The 27,699-nt window shown below is 37.4% G+C and overlaps 1 long non-coding RNA gene across 1 annotated transcript; it reads right to left on the bottom strand.

Annotated features, from left to right (window-relative positions):
* Positions 1-1,025: 1,025 nt before the first annotated feature.
* LOC122817124 lies at positions 1,026-20,400 on the bottom strand. Its single transcript, XR_006367151.1, has 2 exons — positions 20,219-20,400; positions 1,026-2,412 (listed from the first exon to the last, which is right to left on the bottom strand). It is a non-coding gene; the product is annotated as an uncharacterized LOC122817124 (long non-coding RNA).
* Positions 20,401-27,699: the final 7,299 nt, after the last annotated feature.

The following is a 27,699-nucleotide window of genomic DNA, read 5'->3' as shown; positions in this document are numbered from 1 at the left end:
TCAACAGCAGAGGTTTTTTTGCTTTAGAATTTAATTCTGAAGTCTATGATACAACAATTGACCCCTCACCAGCACCCATTCCAATGAACATACTAGAAAGTTGAAGCTACTTACAGTTCGTTTAGCTTATGACTCATTACCATTCTGTAATTGTGGGTACCAATCATAGGGTAGCACTCACCTCATTTTTCACCATCCAGACACCAGAAATTTCTTGACAGTCCTACAGAAAGTGAAAGTATTTCTTCAAGTATTAGGATGTCTCACATCAGGCAATAAAGAGAATTTCTTCTCAGAATAGGTGTTTTTTTTTCAAATGTATGAACAACTTTGGACTGCACATACGAATTGTTTGTCAGTCCTCCAAGTTGCCAGTAGGTGTAGGTGTGAGTGATGTGTGTGTGTGCGTGCGTGTATGCGTGTGTATGCGTGTGTGTGTGTGTTTGTGTGTGTGTATGTGTGTGTGTGTGTGTGTGTGTGTGTGTGTGTGTGTGTGTGTGTGTGTGTGTGTGTGTGTGTGTGTGTGTGTGTGTGTGTGTAAGCATCCATCAGTGCAGTGGATTCTTATTCAAGATTGGTTTCACTAACTTAAATGCAATGAATGTAGGGATGGGCTAGGGCTACTTATGAAAATCATTTGTAATAAGCAGTCAACTGGAAAGTGAATAATTGAGCATGGATATTGCATCAGCATTTACTTAGTATTCAAATGAGTCTTCTCAGTCTTGTAAATATCACAACTAGACTATCGCCTTGGAAGTGGAGCTTCAAATGGGAATGCAGGAAAACTCTAGCATCAAATTAAATAGAAAACATTTCCTGCAAGTGATTTGTTATATTCATATCATTGCTACACAGCTATTACGCAGGCAGGAAAGCAGTGTGATTATGTGAAAATACTTTCAGTGCATAGGTAGGTTTATTATTTCAACTTTGTTTCACATCTTAACTCTAGCGTACATCGTCCAGATAGAAAGTGAAACAAGGGGGGGAAACAATAAAATATAATTATCTAAGTAACATCATTCAGTTAACGCTTTATTCTTACATATAACAAGACATGCATTCTTACATATGACAACACATGCAGATAAATACAGCCCTGTTGCATTGTTGTAATGCAATATTACAATGCAGCTTACATTCTAAGGTTAATATGTAGGGCATATCATATTTTCCTAATACTATCTATTACTTAAAAAAAGCCAGCACTGTAGAGTACATATACATGTCTACATTAATGTATTACAGCAACACAGATCTAGCAGCTTGGTAGCTTATCAGCCTTTTTTATTACATGCATTATAATTCAGATGTGCCAGAAATCATTTATTTTATATCTTACATCATTGCATGGCTTACCAAATTTCTTTGGAGGATCCTATATGAAGATTTCTAACTGTTTTCACTGTCTGCCATATTTGTATACAAAGCTCAATGTACTGCATCTGTAATGTTAAAATTACATTATTGTGAGTTAAAGTTCATTATTGTGAGTTAAATTACATTATTGTGAGTTAAAATTACATTATTGTGAGGTTGATATATTATTTGCAAAAGTACTCTGCACACTATATACAGTAAAGTAACCAGAGCCTGACACATCAGGATGGACCATATAACTCTGTGTCAGTATATTAATTTTAGAGCTTTAAGGACTCATTTGAAATTGTTCATATAATCATGGAAGCATTATTTTGTCTGCCTAAATGTAAAGTGATATGGTTTTACTTTGTGTCTATGCAATATTACATTTCTGAAACTTCGTAAATACTTGGAGGTAGTCAAGAAAATATATTTCAAATAATTTCATTTCAATATCTGTTTGTGATGCTGTGGGAGCAAGTTATATTTTATGGGAATGCCAGGGAATGAATATGGGAATGCCAGGGGATGAAAGATTTTCACTAGGTTTTATGCTGGTTCATAGGTACTTGGCAGGAATGCAGACAATAGACCAATGAAGAGCCTAGACAAATTTCCCAGCTGTTTCAGAGCACTGTCTGGTTATGTGATATGTTGAAATCAAGCAGTAGGCAAAAGGAGGCCAAAAAAATGAAACCCATTACTGTTGAAAGTAAATTTTAATTAGATTGTAGCCTTAATCATCTGAGCTAACTGCCAGATATCAAGGAGAATTTTTTAATGTATGCTTTATTTATTTACTTCACTTGGTACACACATACACACATGTACACATGAAATCATCATGCATGGAGCATTATATCTTTACCAGTCGTTGGGAGCTTCATCATTCTTCCTTGTCGCTGCTCCTGTCTTTAACATACATGTTGTTACTATCGCCAGCATAGTTTTACTGTGTTCAAAATGGAGAAGAGAACTTTAAGTCTTCAGTAAAGACATCTGTTCTTGATGTGATGTGCAAAGAGTTATACTGATAGATGCTGGTGGCTTAAACAGTAGAAAATGGTTACTTTACAACAGCAAATGATGAGACAATGATCTTATTTAATATTCCTTTAAAAATGCAAAGGATCCCTTACGTAATGCAGGAACTGTACAAAATATTGAAAAGAATAATGTATACTATTCATTCTTCTCCCATTGGCAAAAATCCAGATGAAGTTATTCTCACCTAATTAACATAAAACATTGATCTATGACTATAACCTCCAGTCTATCAAAGAGCATAGATTTTTTTGTCTGTCCCGAGCACCTCTACAGCCCTAGAGACCCTGACTAATGATATCCTACTAGCAATGGACAAAGGATAACGCATAGGTGCCATCTTTATTGACCTGACAAATGTATTTCATCTAGTAATGTCACAGTTTACTTCAATGGCATCTACTTGATAAAGGCATTAGCCAGGATGCTTTACCATGGCTCCCAAGCTATCTGTCTGACTGACACTTCCATGTTAACATTCCTTCCTCTCCTTCTTTGTCCACAAGCTAATCTGAAGCAACATGTTCCTCAAAAGTCCATTCTTCTCTGCTCCTTTCCTCCAACTATATTAACAAACTGCCTCTGGTTCTTCCTCGCTCCCAACTCTTACTCTTTGCTTACGACATGGTATTATGACATTCAAATAAATCCATTACAGCTTAACAAAAATAACTTCAGTCAAACTTTCGCCACCTGATTCACTGCATCAGTAACAATTAGCTTATACTCAGTTCCTCCAAAACAAAACACAGCTACGACCGCACTATGGATTGTTGACTGCAGCAATGTCACTATCAAAAACACTACTCATTTAAATACATGGGACTCTGGCTAGACTCTTCTCACAACTTCTACCTACACTTACAGAATGCAAGAAAGAAAATAAATCTACTAATGTTCTAGGCTAACAACATCTTATTTCCTCCCCAAACCCTTCAGAATTCCATCAGGAAAAGGCATTTTACTATTCCAACAAGAATATGGCATTTCCTTAATAGCACATGCCTCAAATATAAAATCATACTCTTAAACACTCGCCAATAAAATATGCAGGGCTCATCACACAATGTGCATAAGACAAACATCACTGCACAACACTACAAAAAGCAAAATGTCTTCCAATCAAACAAATGGCAGACCTCAGATCACAACTGTTCAGACTACTATAAAGTCAAAATTTCTATCTACTAGCTTCCAGACTAGTACAGCACTCCCCAACCTAAAACCTTAGAAACTTTGACCATTCTGCACCCTGAATCCAGCATCCTCAAACAAAATGCTAATGCACAAATCATTGCTTCTCTGTACTACATCCCAAAATGTGGAAATCCATATCAACCTTCCTTAAGACACATCCTCTTACAAATAATTTCTCAGGTTACATGACTTAATAAAGCCATAAACACATACTTACTCTCAGCTTCCCTGTTCCCTCCATTTTCACCCCCTGCTTTCTTTAAAATCTTCTCAGACTAATGCACTGCTTAAGTACTTTAAATTCCAGGTCTATACTGTAAGGTACCCCGTAGACAAAAGCAATACAAATACACTGACAAACCAGCGACTTCAGACTGAAGAACCTTGAACCTTCTTTAGCAGAGGCCTATGGGAAATATGCAAATTACACTTTTAAGAATATACAAGTATTTCATCCAGGTGATTTCTGTTGCCTCTAACTAACTTTTAATGTCTTTATTAAGGAATTTAGACCACGAAAGCCAAACCCTACTAGCTGCAGACATAACATATTTCACCCTTTTCATGAGCTCATCAGTACAACATAAGTGGATAGTTTGGCCTTTATCTGAAAACACTCAGCATTAACCAAAGCCTTAAATCCATAATATTAGGACAACTGTAAAATTTACCAATAATGAACAAAACAGGAAGTAAATAGCTCACTTATAAACTTTAAACTCATAGGTAAAAAAAAAAAAACTGGCAAACCCACAGATTTCACTGTGTGTAATACCTTAAACCTCCTTTGAAAGAGACCATTGGGAACTATGCCAATTACTCTTTAAAGACATATAAATGTTTCGGCCACATGCCTTCTGGATGCTCCTGACCTTTTATTTGTATCAACTTTTTTGAAGCATTCAGGACTGTCAGTATAGCATAAATGGATAGTTTTGCCATTATCTAAAAACACTCACCTTTAACTAAAACCTTATGTTATAAAATTAGAATTAATGCAAAATATCTCAACAATGAAGAAACTAGCAAGTAAAAGAGGTCACACAGAAAAACAATTATAAAAATGTATTTATTTTAATTATTTTATTTTACATTTGTTGACCAGGATAGTCTGACTGGATACATGTCCATTTTCAGTGGAGGCCCTGGGAGAACAGCTCCAAACTTACAAACAGATAAAGACAACCAAGTTACAGTATATGCACAAACATATTGTATTAACATACAAGTTACAGTCTCACATTTCAAGCCTATGAAGAATACAGTTTATATTCAGAAATATATGCAAATATGTTACAGTTTCTCTTATCAAACTTATAGGTACAGCTATATGCAGAGTATCTGCAAAGATGTTACAGTTTCTATTTTCAAACCTTTCAGTGTAAGAGGTAAAATCTCTGTGAATAAAAATTGCAGGGATATGGAAGTAGATGAGGCTTTAGTCAGGGTTAGAGCAAGGACATAACCGGTAAGTTTTAAAATACTGGGTTAGATTTTTTTTTTAACTGATTAAGGGAGGGGTTCTGAGTAAGGTCAGATGGGAGTGAATTCCAGGTTTTGCCTACTGAATTTGCAAACAAAGATTCTCCAGATAGGTTGTTAGCTTTAACAGATTGAACCAAAAGTTTTGTAGTGGAACAAAGTAGCCTAGCGTTTTTGTAGGGATGGATAATGTTTTTAAGAGAGGGTGTTTTTTTCTGGATGGTTAATAACCTTGAATGCTACAGTAAGTTCATTATATTGATTTAGCCTGGGGAGTTCTAGCCATCCTAAGAGGTTTAGGTTTTGACAATGGTGTGTTCTTTAGGGAGTTCCTGTGGCAAACCTGGCAATTTGATTGCAGCAGCTAGAGAGTTTGAGACCAGTTTTGTTCAAGTCAGTGAGTACTGGTGAGGCATAGAGTAGAGTTGAAAGCAGATGGGTATAGGGAATGCAGTCCTAGCTAGAGGGGTGAGAAAAGGTTTGTTTTTGTATAGGGGGGCCAAGTTTTTTATTAACAGTTTTAATAGTTTAGTTTACATGCATAACATATTTGAGGTTGTCTATTATAACACCCAGGAGTTTGGTATACATATCTGGTGAGATTATGGTCCCATTGTTAGATGTTATAGTAAATGAAGGTTGAGAGGATTTCGAGTAGGGGAGAAGAGCAATAGCTTTGATTTATTAGGGTTTAATATCAGCTGTTGATCAGAGATCCAGTTTTCCACTGTATTAAAGGTTTTTTGGGTTAAACTAAGGAGATCTGTAGGGGTAGAGGCTGAGCAGATCAGGGTGGAGTCATTGGCATATTGTATACAGGTTGCATCTGGGAATACAGTGTGGTGGTCATTGATAAAGAGGGAGAAAAGAAGGGGGCCTAATATGGAGCCTTGAGGGACACCAAGGGTAATGGGGAGAAGGGTGGAGAGTTTGTCCTGCCAAAGGACAGCCTGCTGTCTTCCACTATTATAAGATTGAAACCATTGTATAGCATGGTTGTTTAGGGATATTTTATTTAGGGTAAGTAAGAGTAGCTGGTGGTTAACCATGTCGAAGACCTTGGAAAGATCGAGACACAGGACAGAAGATAGTTTGTTGTTGTTACGGGTGGAATTTATAACATTAGAAAAGGAGAGGACAGCTGACATGGTACTGTGCTGTGCTGTGGTCTAAATACATGCTGGGAGTTGGCCAGAAGATTATGTTGAATAAGGCAGTGTAAGAGTTGTTTATGGATACACTTTTACATCATTTTAACCAAATGGGGAAAGGATAGCTATTGGTCTATACTTTGACAGCTCAATGGAGCTGCCTCCTTTGTGGACTGGTATGACATGTGATATTTTCCAGATGGAGGGGCTAGTGGCTTCAGTTATGGTTCTGTTTATCAAAGTAGAGACAGGGTATGCTATAACATCAGCAGAGTTTTGCAGGTAGTCTGCAGGGAGGAGGTCAGCTGAAAGGGTGGTTGGTTTGAGTTTTTTAATTAGGGCTCTAAGGAGTGAAGTTGGAACTTTTTGGAAGCTGAAGGAGAGATTGTCACTGGGTTTAGGGGTGTCAGCATTAGGACAAGTGGGTTTAAGTTTGCTAGCAAGGGCCTGGATGGTTTCAGTAAAGAAATTGTTAAAGGTGTTGGCAATGGACTTTGGTGATATTTGGATTGGGTCTGAGGGGGTTGGAGTTGTGGATTGCCCTGGGGAGTTTGTTAATACCTGCCCATAACTTCTGTGGCTTGTTGTGATGTTTCTGCTGTAGATGGCAGAAATGGTTTTGTTTGTTTAGTAATATGGATTTTTTTGTTTCATTCCTATATTGCCGAAATTTGAGTTGATCTTGTGGGGCTTTAGAGGAGTGCCAGGTGTCCCAGGCATTATTTCTTTGGATGACATTTAGTTTGGTTTCTTTAGTGAGCCAAGGGGCAACTTTTGTTTTAATTCTAATAGAGCGTGCAGGTGCATGGTTGTCAAGGATGGCCAAGAATGTGTTATTAAAGTGTGTTATTGCCTCTTCTAGTGGTAGTTGTTTTAGAATTGACCAATTGCATCATTTAAGTTCTTCTAAGAATGTATTAAGGTTGAAGTGTTTGCTATTTCTTATTATTTTATAGGTGGGTAGATGTGGACATTCAACTTTATACCTAATAGTATACATTAAGCAATGATCACGCAGATCTTCAGGGAGAGTACTTGATTTGTACATGTGGTAGAGGCTATTAATTAGCATCCAGTCTAGGATACTTTCTTTATTGTTAAGCTTGGTGATCCTGGTAGGGGAGGTTATAGTTTGTGTAGGTTTATGAGGGTGGTTGGCATCTCTGCAGTTTTGGTGTTCCAATCTATATTGAGGTCCCCTAGAACAATGGTCATTGGGGGTAGGCATTGGATAGCCAGTAGAGGATGTCTTCTAGCGTTCCTGAGTTATTACCTGGGGGAATATAGACACATACTATGTTTATACATTTGTTTTTATTTATCTGTAGTTTGGAAATCATAATTTCTGCTTTGTTAACTATAAGTGGTTGAAGGTTGTCTAGAGTAACATTTAGGGTGGTTTTATAGAGAACAGCAACCCCTCACCCTTTCCTGGTAGTGCGATCTAGCTTGAGTATATTATACCCTGGAGGTAGAATTTCATTATCTGGTGTATTTGGTATTAACCATGTTTTAGTGAGACAAAGTATGTTGGGGGGCATAGAGGTTGTGGACCTTATTGTTAATGCTTCTAATGTTTAAGTGGCAGGTCAGTAGTGAGTTGGGGGTCTATTTAGGCTTTGTCTTCTGTTTGGGCTGTTATGATTAGAGTTAGTGTTGTCTGGGGATAGTGGCCTAGGGCTGGGGTGGATATCCCCATCAATAGTAAGGGTGTGGGGCAAACTATTTATGAGCTTTAGAAATTTATTTATCAGTTTTTGGTAGTATTTAGTTTTGGTGTTAACATATCTGTGTATAACCGGGTGGGTGTTAGTAGGGGTAAAGGAGTTGGCATCGATGGACATGAATGAATGGGCAGAAAGGTTTGAGAGGATTGGGGTGGTAGCAAGGCATTTGGAATGGTTGAATCCTATATGGGATTGGTTTTCATAGACAGTGAGAGAATAAAGGGTGGTTAGTAAAGGTAGGGTGTGTAGAGTAGAGGTGGTATTTTAGAAGACTTAGTAAGTATTAGAGACATAATGGGGGGAATATACTCCAGGTAGGTACCCATGTCTACATCTAGTGAGGTTTGGCTTTATTGGTCTAAATGCCTTAATAAAGAGTTACAAAAATAATATGTCAGGGTCATTCAGAAGCCATGTGTCTGCAACACTTGTATGTCCTTAAAGAGTAATTTGCATATTTCCTGCGGGCCTCTGTCAAAAGAGGTTTATATATAGCAAAGTCCCTGGCTTGCCAGGGTGGTGTTGTTTTTAACTATGAGATTTGTCTGTGTAAACGTTTTACTTGCTGTTTTATTGTAAGCATCTATATAACTCCTTGATAAAAAAAAATACATTAATTTGTCTATAACTATATGCAGCAATGCAATATATGTTTTATAAACCTGGTCACCTATCTCTATGACTGTGCAGAATTTGCATATATATGGCTGTTTATCTCTATTAATGTATATAATTTCTGTATATTTTCAAAAAGTGTATAATTATATATACTTTACCTCTTGCAGTATACTTCTGTAATTGTAAAACTTTAATGCTTTTCTAGGCTGAGAGTGAAAATGGTCATTTTTGATCAGCACTGTCCTCTGGTTACCACATTTAAACCCATCAATCCATCTATACATAGTGCTCCTTGAGAGAGTAGAAGGGCTAGCAGTTAATGTATGAAGAAGACAGAGAGGGGTCAGGTTACAATGTTTGCTTTTTTAACATAAAATTACACCATGTTTCGTCCTTGTTCTGAGAAATGGAGGATGGTTTTCTTTAGTTTATAAGTGGGATACTGATATACTGGACACTGACCACTGACTTGATGAGCCTGTTGGTACTTCTCTACCAGAATCCCCTCACCTAGTACTACTGAATGAGTTTCAGGGATTGGAAAGGGCAGGAAGTTCAGCAGATGAGCAGGAGAGTTTTTTTTTCTTTCAGGAGTGTATAGTTTCTTCACATTTTCCCATCCCCCAAATTCCTTATTAGCAGCAACTAAAAAAGACAAGTAGTGCACCTCATTACCTCTGTCTGCACCTATGCATCCCAGCATACCATTTATTCTGCAGCTATGCATCCCAACATAGGTTCAAAAGTTGGTACTAGGCCATCGGCCTTAGGGCCTATACAAGCCTAGCCATAACAATTACCTGGCTATTTCTTCCCACAATATTTACTTCCCTGGACCCCTGTCTTGCAGGGCGACTGATGTGATCCCCGGGGTGAACTTCTTACCTCCCATCCAATTGTCAAGGTTCCATTTGAAGAGGGCCAAAGAGGCACTCTGCTTGACATGTAGGTTCATAGGTTGATACTATGCTATTGGGCCTAGAGCCTATACAAGCCTAGCCATAACAATTCCCTGGCTATTTCTTCCCAGAATATTTACTTTCCTGGTCCCCTGTCTAGCAGGGTGACTGATGTGATCCCCGGGGTGAATTCCCTATCTCCCATCCATTTGTCAAGGTTCCTTTTGAAGAGGGCCAAAGAGGTGCTCAGCTTGACATGTATGGGCTGTCTGTTCCAGAGTATGGGGAGTCTCTGGGTCAGGAATCTATCCCTCCAGCATGTTTTGTTCATTGTGAAGACCAGGTTTAGATCCCTGGAGTGTGTGGCTCTGAGGGATTGGGATTTCTTTAAGTGTAGCATGTCCAATAGCCTTGGGTTTGAAATGGCCTTGTATGTTAAGCAAAGATCGCTTCTGAGTAGGTGATATGCGACAGAGTATAGCTGGAGTTTTTTTTTAGATGGTTAGCATAGGGCATCTGCTTTAGGACTGTGATTCTTTTAGTGAGGTATTTCTGTGGCCTTTCCAGTTGTTGCAGATGTCTTGTGAGGTACATACTAAATGAGGCATTGTACTCTATAATGAGTCTAATGAGGAATGAGTACAGTGGGACAATAACCTCCTTTTTCCTGGATGAAAAGCCCTTAATGATGAGGTGTGCCACATAGAAGGATTTCCTGACTGTTGTGGCTATGTGGTTATCGAAGGTGAGACCACTGTCCACCTGTGTCCCTAAGTCCCTTATCATACTTCTGGTGTTTAGTGTACTGCCACCTATGTGGTAATTCATGGGTACATGTTTTTTCCCAAAGGGGATAACTATACATTTCTTGGCATTGAACTTGAGCCCATAGCTCTGGCACCAAGTATCTGTTTTGTAAGTCCCTTTTGTAGAATATTCAGATCATTTGGGGATTCAATAATGGCTCCCAGTTTGCAGTCATCTGCGAACATTGTTAGCCAGAGTCCCTAAGTGTTGGCCTGTACTTCAGAGAAGTAGATGCCAAACAAGAGCGGTCCCAGGACTGAACTCTGAGGTACTCCGCTTGTCACTTGTCTGGAGCTGGATTTTCAGTCAGCTAATTTTACAGTGTGGGTCCTGTCAGTAAGCCAGTTAGCAACCCATCGAATGATGTAGGGATTAATGCTCAGTTTAGTACGTTTATCTATGATTTCAGAGTGGGGGATGGTATTGATGGCCTTGGCGAGGTCCAGATAGGCTGTGTGGACTGCCTTACCCTCATACATGGCTCAGGAGACTGATTTGAAGAAGTCAATCATGTTGAGGAGACAAGATTGTCCCTTTATGAAACCAAACTGTGTGGGGTCCAGTGTTTGAAGGTTGCCAATGTCTTTGTTTATAAGTTCCATGATAATGCATTCCATGGCTTTGCAGATCAGGCTTGTCAGACTGATGGGACAATAGTTCCTGGGATCCAAGGTGGATCCCCCCTTGTGGAGTGGGATAACTGTAGCTGTGCATCACTCATTGGGCACAAAGCCTGAGGTGAGGCTATGATTAAACATGACACTCACGTGAGGTTCCAGTTCATTTTGTAGTTCATGTAGTACACAGCCCGGGATGTCCTCTGGTCCCATGCATGCTGTATTCTTAGCTTTGGAGAGTGCATTTTTTACCTGTGTGGCCGTGATTACTGGAATCTGGCAATCTTTTGGTATTGAGATGGGCCCTTTAGGGGGTGGGGGGTGAAGTTGGCACTGAATCGATCTGCCAGAATATTGGCAATATCCTCGGGATCAGTATATTTAATGCCAATCTGTTGTACCTCAGAGCAGATCTGAGCATTGCCATTTAGATTCTTGACATAGCTATAGAATGCCTTGTGGTTGTCCTTGGAATCTTTAGCAATTTTATATACCATCTATTCTGTAGCAATGCATCCCAGGATGCCATGTATTGATAACAGTCAACATTGCACATTGGTCACTTGAAGTACCTTTTCAGTCTTAGCGTTAAATATTATAATTAATGATCCATTATTATCCTTATTTAGCTCTCAAATGTGATCTGGCCAGCATCCTAACAACTGTGTCACCTGTATTAGGCTAACACTGTGCTTTGCTGTGGGCCTCACTAGCTTTACCTTGGTTACAGCAAGTTCATTAGCAGTTGCTGAGTCATCTGGTTTCTCTTATATTACCTTGAGGAGTGAGTCATAGTAGCCCAACTAGTAAATAAATTACAAGTTTCTCCCAGCCTGGTGAAAAGTTGACCTTATAAGCATGACACCTGTCAGTCTATTCATTGTACAAAAAGAGTTAATCAGGATTTTGGGGTTACTCCACACTTGTTATGCTGGCTCGTTATTTTAGTTTGATAGGGTCTACTGCAGTTATTTTCTATTACCATGAATTCTGAAATACAAAGAGCAGAATGCATATACAACAAAGTTATGACCGATACAGATTTTTCTATAATGTACAATGTCTTTCTCAGATGACCTGAAGTCATGTGTGCGAGAGCTTAGCTCGTTCTTACTACATTAGAAGAATGGAGCACATATAGCCCAATGCAAAAAAAAGTAGCAATTTCATGAATAACAGCAGGATTACAGTGACCTGTTACTTGTTAATTTCACCTGAAGAGGACTGCATTTTTTCTTCATAAATCAAAATTAAGGTTAATGACATGTAAAATGTATTATTTCAATGTTTTTACCTTTCAACTATCCAGAATTTTGTAAAATGTCCATTTTTTGCCTTATATTTTTCATCTTTACCTCATACAATTTGTGGTTTTCAAGCACATTATTGAGAATTGAATTCAATAAATAACAGACATTCAAGTTTCTGACTTTATATCCTTCAGAAAATAAGTGCTTATGCAAAATCTGTTATTCTAGTAACTTTCTAAGGCCATAAGAGCAATATTTAAAATATGATTCTGATTTTGGGCCTTTCTCCCCCATTATTTTTAGTTTGTCCAGAATTCTTACACTAAGAGGTTGACATGTATGTTTCAGTGTTAAAATGTATATAAAATGCATTAAGAAAGATTTCTTATCAAAATGTTAGAAAATGCAAAAAAAGAAAGGTAGTGACTGACTGTTATCGGCATTGTACAGAGAGTCTGACTAAAGTGATCAAGAGACAAGTCAGAGATGATAGGCGTACAGAGGTCAAGTGATTTGCTTGGGGTCAGACTGTCTATAGCAGCTGCTAGGCAGATCCCTAGATGTTCAGATTTACAGCACATACTCTACAACTATAAGGCCAAGCTAGTGCCCAATTAATAAAACATCCTTGCATACAGTGACTTCCTAGATCAAATACCATTTACTTGGTAACTGCACACTTGTGTAAGGCCTAACTGTGTTCTATTCAGCAGGAAGTAAAGGAGAAATCGCACCCACACTTCTGTTTTTACAGATTAGTTGTCTGTTTCTACTGCGTTCCACACTCAAATTAGAATCCTTTTCTGACATCATTATTAGACAGCAAACTATGAAGGTACCAGCTATCTCTTGTGTTTCTAGACTTAATATTTATAACGCTCATATGATGATAAGAAGCAGTGGTGGGGGGGGGGTGCTAATTTCGCACTTGCTTGACATTTGTCCAGGCAGCATAATAAGAAAGACCAAGAAGATAAAATACCAGTCCATCTGTGAAAACTGTTTCAATTTCTTTTAATTCTATGGAAAATACAATTCCAGATATGAGAAAAAATGGGATAGCAGCACAAAAGAGGGCAAAGGTTAGGCTAGCAACTATATATGAAGATGCAGTCTGCACTCTAATCTCCAGGGCAGGTTTCTGCAGGAGAAGAGAATGAAATTACACACTTATCTACTCCTGCTAGACGGGGAGGGGGGGGGTGAGAGACTGAGTCAGCCACTGATTGCATCCAAGTCACGATCCCAGTTTCAAAACATGGCAATTACACGATCTGTCTGCTGCAGGGTTTTAGGCAGTCTGAAGTAGGTCACCAGTCCGTTGTGTTTTTGTGCTTGCTGCTCTGACCTGACGGCAGTGGGGGTCGTACAGTATGATGGCTCACGGGTTCAGACTGGCATTTTCCAACCCCCTTTATTGTTGTGCAGTTAAAAAGGAGGCAGGGTAATCTGAAATGATAAAAAGCAATCATATTAGGAAGCTCATATGTTTATTCATTTATTTAAAATGCTTGTGTTTGACATGGCATGCTGAGCCAGTGACTTTTTAAGCATATAGTACTCTTGGGGAAAGGTTTTGTAACGCGATAAAAATGCAAATTATAATAATTGTATTTTGTGATAAAGCAGGGAAATATTTGAAAAGGTAGTCACAGTTAGGGTAAGAAAAATAATTCTTTTCTTTTTGAATTTTTCATTTACTTGGATTGCATAATCTAAAATGATAAAGGTATCTACAGGATAACATTTTTGCAATTGATTTAAAGATTGCTCTTAAGATGATTTGCACCACATTTCTAACTAATTAAGAGCCTGAATGCATAATTTTCCCCATACTGGCTTCTTGGAATATTAACATTTAGAAATGTGACTTCACTAATAATGCAGTGGCTTTAAATAAAGGCAGACTGCTTAGGGCTATCATGATGTCGAAGCAAATATAACACACTATCAAAAAATGTTGTCCTCCAATACAGCCAGCAGTAATCCTGAGACAGGGGAGGCTACATATGCTCAATACATGACCAGCAGAGCATGACAGGGTATCTGTTGCTGTGTAATAGTGTCATTCCTCAGGTGAGATAAAGCATGAAGCAATACCAAATGTTTCGGTCTCTCCAGGATTGCTGTTACAATATGATAGAGCAAAATTCTGGTGTGCTTTATTGTTCTTATACAGTGGTTTTGTTCTAATAATAATTTTTTTCTCCTTTAAAAAAAAATCTATAAATTGGGATGATATTGTAGGCTGTCATCAATGTAGTTTTGGCTCCATAACTAGTAAGAAATCTATAGTACTCACACCCCTTACTGTATATAAAATTTCACTTTAGCTCTAATAATGTTACGTCACAGCAGAAACATCCACTCTAGGCTAACTGACCTCACAAATGTACATGTTCTTCATACTGATCACTGCTGCAGTAGCTTTAGCTGGATCGCTATCAGATGATCGAAGTTTCAAAACTTCGAAATTCATATGGACAGGACCATATCATCGAAGTTTGAAAACATCAAACGTTTTGAATGGAGATCACAGTACATTGCAGATCTGGAAATATTCCCTTTTCCTCATTGTAGTGCAATCTTGGAGGTGGTATATTTAATTTGCAGGGGGCGTGGGGGTGCAGGGGGGGCTTGCCTTTCTTGTGGCAACCAAAAATATAAAAAAAAGAAACTTTTTATTTTTATTTTTATTTTAATGTTTGAATTTCTGAAATTTTGATAATATGGTCCTGACCATATGATTTTCTGGTCTATATTAGTTTGTCCCAATCCCATTGCAGTGAACACCAGATCATCAGTCCAAATTCAGCGAAAATCATTTCAGCGATTTGCTGAATTTACCAAGGGCAAGTAAATATTTGCCCTACAGCACAACGGGCAGGCAGCTATGAAAATCGAACCCACCGAAGTGGGAGGAACTTCTTCCCTCACACCCCCCTAACTATATATGCCAACTATGAAATCACACTACAGTGGAGAAAAGGTTACAACTGTGCTGTAGAGCAAGTATTTACTTGCCTTCGGCAAATTCAGTGAATCACTGAAATGATTTTCGATGAATTAGAGTCAGTGATCTGGTGTTTGCTGCAATGAGATTGCGACAAACTAATATAGACCCATAATTTTCTAATTTTTGGAACTTCAATCATCTGATAGGGATCCCTTTAGCTTTATAGGTTACGTCCTACTAAGAGTATAACAGCTGGCTAGATCCCAAAGCTTCAGGGCACCTTTCTCACACCCAAACTGTCAAGTAGCTCAAACTGAACTGACTGGAAGACAAGTTTGGGCACAAAGCCCTTCAGAGCTTTACTGCCATCGAAGAGTACTTCTGAAGATCAACGGTTAACTTGTGCTTTCCTTAGCTGGGCAGATAAGTCCCCTTTTGGAAAAACCTTCCATTTTCTTATTATTTACTGATATTTTATTGCTTTCCTCTTCCGGAAAGTTATTTTAAAGCTGGTAGTGTTGTTTTTTAATGGGTTGTCTTGAGACTGTAATGTGTTTTTAACTGGAACACTCATTTCTGTCAGTTTAAAAGTAATGTTACCTAACTGATAAATTATTTTCTGTAGAGAAATTGTGTTTATTGTTAGGATGCAAGGCTGCCATAGTGTTTGAAATTATTTTACTGTGTCTTTTTTCTTTCAAAAAAAAATTAGAAAAGTAGCTTTTGTGTATTGTTAGTTTTACTGGCATTGTTGCTTGTTTTCCCTAGGACAGAAGTACCATTTTCACCATGGAACAGATAGTCACTCACAGAGTTGGTCATCCTTCCAGCCACAAAAAGAAAATGTTAATCCAACAGCAGGCTTGTAATTTGTCTCAGCCACAGGTGGGTGACTCTGCTGTGGCCATTTCCTGTACCTAAGACCACCCATCTTTTACCCCAGATCCCTCTGGTGTAGCACCTACAGCCACTATGGACTGGAGTGGGGGTTAGCCCTGCCCTCTGTGGTTGTTAGGATTCCCTCATTGGGAGAACCACTCTTGTTGGTACTGGGAGAGGGAATAGAGAAGGTGTCCCTGTTGTGTCAGGATGCTGTGCTCATCCCTGGGGAATCAGAGGCTGCTATTAATAACATGGCTGGCCCTATTTTCCCTGTCAAAAAGAGACAAAAAAAAAAAAACAAGCATGTATCTTCCTTAAAATTTTCTGGATAAGGGTAGTTTACTGGGACTTGCCCAGGGTTTGATTTGGGCTATTGATCCTTCTAGTAGAGTAGCTTCCAGTAAAAGAGGGATGCCTCCTTTTCTGGAGAAATTCAAGATTCTGAATCTGAACAGGAAAATGCAGGGATGGATTCACGGTATTATCCTCAGATTTCTGATTCAGACTCAGAGGAGAGGGCTCTTTCTGATTCTCCCTGTGGGAGTTTCTCTTTCTCTGAGACAATTGCTAGAATGTCTCAGTGTTTTCAGAGGGAGAACATTGAGGTTTCTCAATCCTCAAATAATTCTATGAGTTGTTATACAAGGATTTTCCAGAATCTTCACCCATTCATCCTGTCTTGTCTGCTTTAGAGGTTGTGCATCTTATTGCCTGCAATTTTCCTGATAGTCAGCCAGCTGCCCTAAAAAAGGCAGCTAGGATGTATAAAGTTCCTCAGTCTTTTAATTTTTTACACACTATTCCTGAAATTGACCCACCAGCTATAGCCTTAGTTGACTCCTCTGCTGCTAAACACTTAGTTAATTCCAGTCTTACCCCTTACAATAAGGATGGAAAATCACTGATAGGTATGGGAAAAAGTGTGTACTTCTGCAACTTTGATTTTCAAAATTTTAATTGGTCAGGCTAATATGTTAACGTTTGTTTTGAAATATTGTGAAAGTACAACGAATGTTGTATCTACAATTTTTTCTTTTGATGAAAAATCTGCTTTAAATAACTTGTTTGTTCTATTGCAGAGGTCACTCCACACTGTTTGCAGTGTGTGTAGGACTCTGGTGTTACTTTTTCCAGGGCTGTGGTTACTGGTAGAGTTTTAAGAAGGTTTGCTTGGCTGCATTGTCACGACCTTCCAAATGATGTTAAAATGAGATTTTAAATTCTCCTTTGGATAGAAATTTAGCTTTTGGCCCCTCTGCTGCAGAGGTGATCAAAACGTGTGATGAAAAGGACAAGCTGATCCAAGAAATCTCTAAGATTTTTCAGCCCTCCTTTTCCAAATTGCCAAAGGCATTTTCTTTCTCCTCATCCAATTACAGCAAAAAACAGAACAAAAATCTCAACAGGATTCAGATAAACAGATATTTAAGAGGAAGTGGAGGTTCCAAAAAGAAGTCTCAAACCTCCCAAAACAAAGGACACGCCGACAAGTCTGAATGTTCAAGAGCCATTGTAACCCCCTCACCCTGGCTCTCTTTCTCTTCCAGGAAGTCTGAATCTCCATTTATCTCTTTACCAACAGAATGTTTCAGACAAATGGGTTCTGAAAATCATTCATCAAGGTTACAGATAGCAGTTGGAGGAAATTCCTCCTTTCCAGGGGATCATTCCACATCCTGCAGATCAGTCTGTTTTGTTTCCACCTGCTCTTCATCACTTGCTGTCCCAAGGAGTGATAGAACTAGTTCCTCCTTCCCAGGTAAGGAAAGGGTTTTATTCAAGGATGTTTCTAGTCCCAAAGAAAGAAACTGCTTCGAGACTAGTTATGTATCTTTCATTCTTAAGCCTGTTCATGATAGTGCCTAAATTCAAAATGGTGTCACCTCACAACCTGCTGCCTCTTCTTCCTCTTTCAAGTTTCCTGGTAACATTCGACTTAAAAGATACTTATCATCACATTCCTAGTCATCCCAACTTCTGTTGTTTCTTTAGGTTTTGTGTGTCTGCATTACATTATCAGTTCTCTGCCTTGCTGTTTGGACTATCCACTGCATCCAGAGTGTTCACAAAGTGTCTAGTTCCAGTTATAGCTCATTTCAGGTGACTGGGTATCCTCATTGTTTCTGTATTTAGGTGACTTGCTTATCTTTGCAGAGTATTTTTCAACATGTCAGGAATCTCTTTCTTGAGTGAACAATCTCTTGCACAAGCTGGGATTCCAAGACAACATTCAGAAGTCTTTCTTGACTCTCCAACACAGGATTGTGTTCCTAGGATGTCAACTAGATGCATCAGTTGAAATAGCTTTCCTTCCACAGGAAAAAAATATATATTTTTATTTAGATCTATTTCTAAGTTTTTTTTTCCACTCAGACTTCAGTCACTGCAAGGGAATACCTCTGTATTTTGGGTTTCACAGCATCTATGATTCTCATGATACCTGGCTAGACTTCACACGAGAAAGACACAATGGTATCTGAAATATTTTTGATCTCAGCATCAACACCATGTATCTTTTCAGATCCCAGTACTGGAGCTTGTCAGAAGAGAAATTTTTTGGTGGACCAAACAGATATCCTTAAATCAATGTCTTTCCTTCTACTTCCCTGTTCCAATGCAGTCAGTCACCACAGATGCTTCAGATTTTGCTTGGAGAGCAGGTTTAAAAGAAATAAAAGTACAGGGAGTCTAGGACACCAGGGGAAGATGCAAACACATAAACATCAAGGAGATGCTTGCCCTGATCAAGGCATTCAACTCTCTGAACCATCTTTGGTCACCAGGACCTCTTGAAGTGGTTACGGACAATACCACATTGATGTGGTACATCAACAAGCAAGGGGGAACCAGGCTATACCCCCTTTGCATACTAGCCATGTTAGCTTGGGGTACAGCTTCATTGCACAATGTCACTCTACAAGTATCTTACATTCTGTCAGAGCAAAATTGTGTGGTTGACAAACTGAGCAGGACCAGGGCAGACCCTAATGAATGGAAACTAGATCCAGGAGACTTCCAAGATTTGATCCATCTGTGAGAAGTTCCTCAAGTAGACCTATTTGCCTCCTCTCTGAAAAATCAACTGACAAAATTCTGTTCCAGGACTCCATGAAAGAAGGCCTGGAAGACAGATGCCTTTTTTTTCTTTCAGCAGGAATATTCCTGTATGCCTTTCCACCCTTTCCACTAATATCCAGAGTACTCCTGAAAATTCAGAAGGAATCCCCCAAGATCATTATGGTGAGTCTTTTCAGGTCCAGGCAATTGTGGTTACCCCTTCTTTTAGGAATGACCAGGGTCAGTTACTACAAACTTCCTCACAGAATGAGTTTATTCTCACAAGATCAGGCGTGTTTGATACATGCTGACATCAATCATCTTCAATTGACTGCCTGGATGACAGGGTCCTAAGTTCTTTTAGGTACCTGTTTTTTTTGAGGAAGTGCATCAGGTGCTAATAGAGGCAGACATGCCTGTTACTAAAAATCATATATTAGCAAGTGAAAAGGTTTTCTAGTTGGTGCCAGCAACATAACTAGCACCCAGTCCGGGCTAGTTGTTATCGGGTTTCACAATGTTTGTGAGGGTTACTATCCTCTGGCCTTTCCTTTTCCTCTGTCAAGGTTCATTTATCAGCCATTTCAGCATGTCTGCCCATGGATCCTCCTTTTTCAAGGTAGCCACATGTCAGAATGTTCTTGAAAGGGGTTTTGTGCAAAAGGCCTCCAAAGCAAATCATTGACCCCTCCTTGGGATCTTAATTTTGTGTTACAAAAACTAACACATGCTCCATTTGAGATAGCTAATCTGGCTGACTTGAGGTTCTTAACTTGGAAAACAGTTTTATTGATTGATTTGATCTCTACAAGAAGGGTATCTGAGTTGCAAGCTCTTATGCTGAGTCAACCCTACCTAATTTTCCACAAGAACAGGGTTTCTTTGAGAACTAATCCTTCTTTTATACCTAAGGTGGTATCCAAGTTTACTTTAAGTCAAACTATCCATTTCCCTGTTTTCTTTCCTGAACTTATAAATGAGGGAGAATAGATACTCCGTACCATGGATGTCTACTGACAACTCATGTATTTCTTGACAGAACTAAATCTTTCAGATCATGGGATCAATAGTTCATGTCTTGTAAAGGTAAGAAGAAGGGACAACTGGTGTCAAAACAGACTATTTCCAAATGGTTGTCTAAGGCTATTACCTTTTGTTATACTTACCATGACAAATCTATTCCAGGCAGGGACAAGGCCCACTCTACATGGATCCTGACTTCTTCTATGACTTTGGAAAGTGGTGGATTCTAGAAGCATCCTGGAAGCTGCTACTTGGTCCTCTGTACATTCCACCTAGATAGAGAGGAAAGACTTTTTATAAAAAAAGGGTGCATAACTCCCCTATTCAGGTAAACAAAGTACAACATATGTAACAATGACAGGACATTTTCTTTTTTGTTTTGTTTTTTTTTTTTTGTTATTTAGTTTACACTGACAGATGCAAATTAAGAGCTTTATTCCTTGAAAGCAGAACTGTTTAATTTTTATGTAATATAAATTTGGCTTTATGTTGGTGCAGCAGATCTGGTATGCAGTATCTTGGAAAGATACAAAAACACAGATAACTATGACAAATGTCTCTATTTAACTGTTTCACAGGACAATATGACCAAGCTTATTTTTTTAGTTAACAATGGAAAAGAAATTCATTCTAAAAATTCATCTGAAAATAGTACTTACTGGATGTGTCCACTTGAGTGGTACCTGAGTGCTCAAAATGAATGACCTTGGGGCATGCTGTTCAAACTTACCTGTTAGAAGAAGCAGAATTAAGTCAGTTAAAGGATATGGTGTCAGTGCGGAAGAGAAAAGAAACTTGCTTGTAGTGATCTCCAGTTTAAATTCATCCATAGGGTCATAAAGCCGGGGCAAGTTGGCAAAAAACAGGCAGAACAATGGCCAGTGGAGTAATTCTCTTGTTATTTTACAGAGGGAGGTCAGGTCCCTGGCATTGAGACTAAGGTATTACTGAGTGGGAAGTCAACTAGCAGCAGAAAGAAAAAATAATTAGAAGCTCTGGGGAGGGTGTCATCAGTTAGAGATTAATTGCTGGTTATAGATTTGTTACTTCATGGTCTCAATCAGTATGTCTACAGGGCTGATGATGCTAACAGAAGAATGCAGAATTTTATAGGGCACAGATATTATTAGATCTCCAATGATGAGCTTCTGAATGTGAATAAACTGACTACTTGGGTGTTAGTGTTACTGGGGTGTTTACGTAGGCAAACTGAAGGAGCACTACACTGTTAAACTCTTAAGCATACACTATTTATTAAGGGACTATGGTGTACATCTTACTATAACAGTCTTCTAAGACATGGACCACAATGATTACTCTCCAAAAATGAGAAAAAAAAACATTGCTATAGTGAGCTTTATACCTATGAATCTTGATATTAATGCAGCATATGCTGTCACCCAGAGGACAGCACTACAGACCTTTAATTTAAGCCTAAAAACAGGTTTGAATGTTTTTAATAGTCTTGGTCCTGCTATGCAAGCGACAAAACTGTGGCAGAGAAAAGTGATGATTCCTTTTAAAGATGCAAGATGTTAGGAGGAAAACTTTGCATCTGTGAACTATTTGCGTAACAGTACAAAGTGTGTGCCAACATTTTAATGCTATCAGACAGTTCAGACTCCATCACTTTTACTTTAACTAGCAATACAGTGAACCAGTTAAAGCTCCTACATACATTACGGAGAACTGGGGTCAGGTCTCTAATTGTAAATATTTATTTATAAGTTCTTGAAATTGATTTAAGTAATGTATTTCAAGCTTCTCTCTCAATGCAATTTTTCTGAGTGCATTTCAAGAGTACAGTGACAAGTTTGTATCTGAATTTCTTTAATTCATTTCTAGAACTCAGTAATCAGTTCATGTTATTTTATTATAATTTTTAAAATGCTTTTATCCTAAGAATTTTGCAGATATAAACAAATAAATACATTGCTAGGAAAATCCCAACAAAAAAGCTGTACAACACCCACATAGAAAACAAATCAGTAACAAAGAAATATGGATTACATTAAAATAATGAAATACAGCTAAATGAATACAACTGAAAATTAATAAGACTTCTAAAGGGAGAGTGACTGATTCTGCTGAATACACAACAAAGCATATGACATAGATAATAACACAATGATTTCCTGAAAGAAGACACTGCTTCATATGCTCAAATTAGGGAAGGTAACTATTTCCAGAGATTAGTGGTACAAGATATGCAAAATAAATCCTACTACATTTCCAAATGAGTTATGTGAAGCATAGCCAGGTCCTTACCTGATGATTTAAACTGTCTAGCTTGGATGGGTGTATGGGATTACATTGACTACACATTTAATAAAAACGTGATGCATTAAACCTGAAACATCAAATATCAGTACACCAAATGTAGCATCATACAAACTGACATGCACACACCAACACACACTGACACACACACATACACACACATTTACAATGCAAAACACATTACAGCTGAGATTACAGAACAATGGTAATCTGAGCACACTATTTTACCCACTATACCATAATAGCTGACACAAAAAAAGGCATTGTACCATGATGAACTTATACAAGCTAAATATTATAAAACAAATAAAACATAACATTTTTGCAAGGGGGCAATCTCCCTCTACCCCCTACAACCTTAAACATGCTAACTTTGAGACTGTAAAACAATGAGGAAAAAAGCAAAACTATAATGCCCATTGTACCATGATTTTCATTTATATAACAAAACACAGTTTGATAAAGCAAAATCCCCTTTGCACTCCCCATACCCAATTTGCTTAAATATACTACCTTCAAGGTCACACATCTGTGGACACAGGAAATTAGTGCTGGCAGAATAATGGAAGCCACACTAACAATAATTATTTATATATCATATATATATATATATATATATATATATATATATATATATATATATATATATTGTACTTCTGCATTACAAAACTATGTGCAACTATGCTACATTCAACAAAAGGGACTTTAAGTCTAATGGTCATTCAACTAAATGGGCTTTTAACCATGTAGATTCAAAGATTTTTCATTCAATGATTCAATGAAATGAGCATTTAACCAATGTTAGGAATCCTCAGTATTGGAATTTAACCAAATGCCTGGAATTCCCAATCTCTGCATTTAACCAAATATCAGGAATCCCCAATAACTGCATTTAACCAAATATCAGGAATCCCCAATCTCTGCATTTAACCAAATATCAGGAATCACCAGTCTCTGCATTTATCAAATATAACTCCCAATCTCAGCATTTAACCAAATGTCAGGAATTATCACTCTCTACATTTAACTAAATGTCAGGAATCACCAATCTCTTTTAAGCAAAATATACTTGTTCATCACAATTCTTTTATTCTTCCCTGATTGATCGCATGCATCTTTTGACAACAACCATTATTTTAGCTTATTTAACTCATCGATATTTTCCCATTTGTATTAAATAATAAATAATTGCACATATATTTCTAAATAATCCAAGTAACAGAGCAAAAATGATTGTGTCTATCTTATCATATATCTGTTCATCTGACATATCATGTGTCCCATATAATATATTCATTTTTAAATTTATGTCACACTGTACTAAGTACTTTAAAAAAATAAGAAACAGATGTTTTACCCTTACATACTGGAAAAAATAAATCGTCACTAATATCCTTCTTCACACACAGATGTCCCTGGTACCCTATCCAAATTTTTCCTAATCAGTATAAATGCCAACAAAATTATTTCCTGAAATAGGCCACAGGCCTAATGGTACTACCATGGTCAACAAAATTGCAAAATAAAGAGCACTGCTACAGCACAAATGTAAAACCCAAATTCAAACTGATTGTCTTTATATGTAGTTATTGGAAAGAGAAGAGGAACATTTGATGGCTGAGTAGTGGTATAAACCAACACAGCTGCAGTATTAGTTGGGTTGAATTTTAGATGATTAGATGTCACCTACTTAAGGATATAATCCAGGCAGCTTTCTAACAGCCCAAAAAATCAGCGCATTCCCCAGAGGGAAGGAGAGTTGTAGGTGAATATTATCAGCATATGCCTGATTAAAAAAAATGTCTTCCAATGACCTCTCAACTAAAAAATACAGACATAAATTTAACAAGTCATATGGCGTCACGTGTGAATACAGCAGTGAATAGACCACTTTCTTAATTATTTTACCAAGATTCAGAAGTTTTATGAATGAGTAATAATTTCCCAGAATGCTCACATCCAGAGATGGTTTCCACCTTTTTATTACATATGGAATATTGGCAACCTGATAAAAATCATCTATGTTACCAAGTTATGTAGGTTATATGACATTTAGATGATCCTTAAAAATAATCAAATAAAGTCTGAAAGTTAGGACTAAGAGTCTGAACTACTTTTGATTGATACATGGTCAACTTTTGTGAACTAATCCAAAAAAATTGCACATGATAGCAAACATGTAAGACCAGAAGACAAAATATCTATGCCTAATTTAAATTAAACTTGGGATTATTTTTTTAATCAAACAAAATTGAATATAAGCAACTTCTTGTTTAAAAAACAAGAAGGACAAGCTAGATTCTGTATAGACTGCTGCCATGGCTATACAGGAAGTCACTGAAGTATGAGGTGTGTTTATATACTGGTATTGTAGTAGTGGAGGTAGGATAAAGTTTCAAGGGTCTGATTTTAGCACTGAGGGTTATCAAAACTTCCAGGATAGTAGATATGATGAGTAAAAGTAGTGGAATGGCATTATAAGTTAAGCATGCCTTACTAGTTAAAACACTGAGGCAGGAATTAAGACTATAATTTTGCTAGTTATTTTAGGAACTATTCTTCAAAAGTATTATCTGAAAACAGCTGTTAGATGGCACTAGGGTAATGTACAATTACAATATAAACAAACAGAAGAATGTGAGCAATCCAAAGGACACCACAATTTATTCCAAAATAGTTAAGCACTTTCCTCTCTACTACAGAGAACTCCTCAGAACAAAACATTAGCCTCACCCAACCAAGTTAAATACCCCCACCAATTATTCTACTGAGCGACAATTAAAATTTAAAACAGTATCATAACATTCAACATGACATTAAAAATCACAAAAACACATTTAAAAGTCCTAAAAATATTAAATACATAATATTGCACTGGACTTTATCAGCCACATGTTCAAGCAGAAGGGATATCCTGATTGGCGTTTGGACAAGCTCACCAAAGAGGTTACTTTTAAGCGAAATGAGGGGATTTACAAACCAATTTTGGGTTATGGGTTTGTTAGGAATGCCAATAGTATGAGGCAAAGGGGGGAATTCAATCTGTCTATTGTGTTAACCTACAATGGGATGGCTAATTCCATCATAGAGGTGTTAAACGACCATTGGGAAATTTTGCAATTTGATGCTAGTATAGCTTTCAAAGTAGGCAAGAACCCCAAGTATGTGTTTAGGAGAGACAAATGTATTAAGAATATTCTAGAGGGGATAAGACCTACACAGACGACAAGTAGAAAAGTGGGGAATTTTAAATGTAATGCTTGTTCTTTTTGTCAACATTTATTGGAAACTGATGACTACTTTAAGGTAAATAGACAAAAATTGTATATTAGGGGTCATTATAATTGTAACAGTAAAAGAGTGATATACATGGCTAAATGTCAGGAGTGTCCCATTTTTTACATTGGTAAAACTAATAGGAAATTAAAGACCAGGATGGGCGTACATTTAGGGGACATCAGACATTCTAGGTTGACAAGTGCATTATTTAAACACATAAGTGAAAATTCAACACACCATTTAAAATTTTTGGTCCTGCAGCAATTAAAGGAAGATGAGAAAGGGGGCATTTTGGACATACACTTAAATCTTATGGAATTAAGATGGCAATTGTTCATGAATGCTTCCCGATATCTAGGCATAAATGAGACCATTAGCATTGCCAGTGTTTTAAAACTTGATCAAATTTCAGGTTAAACCTTAGAAGGTTTTAATTTTAAAAATAATCTTGAGTTTTCTATTTATTCAACAGTTGATTAATGATAGAGCTGCATGCAATATTATGTATTTAATATTTTTAGGACTTTTAAATGTGTTTTTGTGATTTTTAATGTCATGTTGAATGTTATGATACTGTTTTAAATTTTAATTGTCGCTCAATTGAATAATTGGTGGGGGTATTTAACTTGGTTGGGTGAGGCTAATGTTTTGTTCTGAGGAAGTCTCTGTAGTGGAGAGGAAAGCGCTTAACTATTTTGGAATAAATTGTGGTGTCCTTTGGATTGCTCACATTCTTCTGTTTGTTTATTCTGTGGTTTGCTGTGTTCTAGTTGTACAATTACAATATCTCATGCTTTAAAGTAGTGCCACAACAGGAAATTCTTGAGACAGACCACAAGTTAGATTGTTTAGTTTAAACATTCATGACTTTATCTTGATACATGTACTGTCTGGTGCAGCCAGAGTTGAAGCCTTTACAGATATTATATTCTTTAACCACACAATTCAGGACTAAACTCCAGCTCTATTACTGCTTCTAGACAGTGGAGAAGCTGATATTCACAATATATTCTTTTTGTGGATGATATAGGAACTTATATTTGCTTAACTGCCTTTCTCTTTGTCACAAAGCATATGCCTACTACTAACAGAATCAAACTATAGACCTAAAGACAAAGCATCTTTCAATCAAAGAATATTAACTCTACATGACAACTAATCAAATGTACTGATACAGAGATTTATAAAACTCAAGGAGCGAAGGAAGACTCAAACATAACGGGCAGATAAATCAAAACAAGAAACAAACAGATAAAAAGATATTGAAATTTACTAAGTGATAAAATATGGGTATATAGAAACTAATGAGAAAAAACAGGCATCAAAGCTAAAAAAGATCTGAAAGTGGCAATATGTGATGATTTAATACTAATAACAGACATAATACTGTGATTTAAAAATAAGGAGAGAAACATGACTCAAACACGCAGACAGGCAGAACAGATGAGAAGTATGTTACAAATCCTGTTTTATCCAACAATACTATCACCTTTTAAGTCATAAACATGGTTCTAGAACATGAAAAGTCGTATGACTCCATCTATAGTCTTTCCAATATTATTATAAACAACGTGAATAAAGATTGACAGATGCTCTTCTTCTGAACTTCACAACATCTTATCTGGTTGTTCAGCTCTGCTCTTCAAATCTCTTTCAACTATAAAAATTAGTCACTAAGCAACAGTCTAGTTTAAAAACTTTATGTGTAACAGAAATTTCCAAGCCAAGGTAGGACCAATTCCACCACCACTCTCGTCCATTAAAGGAGCTCCTCAAAGTTCATTCCTTTCTCCATTTCTTTTCTCTATATTTATTATCAGACTTCTGACTGAATGTCCCACACTTTCAATAATCATACATGTGTATGGGGCACGGATATTCATCAACTAGATCCTGCATTACAATATTTGAGAACTGCCAAGAGCATGATCTTGACCATCCTGATGCCTGTCATTATCATATACACTCCACGTTCAACAGAAAAAAAAAAATAAAGGTGCATTATTCAAGGAAGAGCTAGTCTGTGCAGCACAAGCCTTGTTAATCCAAATCCATTGTACAGTAA

This window comes from Protopterus annectens, chromosome 12.part0 (assembly GCF_019279795.1).
Source record: "Protopterus annectens isolate FY-2018-M chromosome 12.part0, PAN1.0, whole genome shotgun sequence".
Classification (NCBI taxonomy): Eukaryota; Metazoa; Chordata; order Ceratodontiformes; family Protopteridae; genus Protopterus; species Protopterus annectens.
This window is presented reverse-complemented; position numbering and strand designations above follow the sequence as displayed.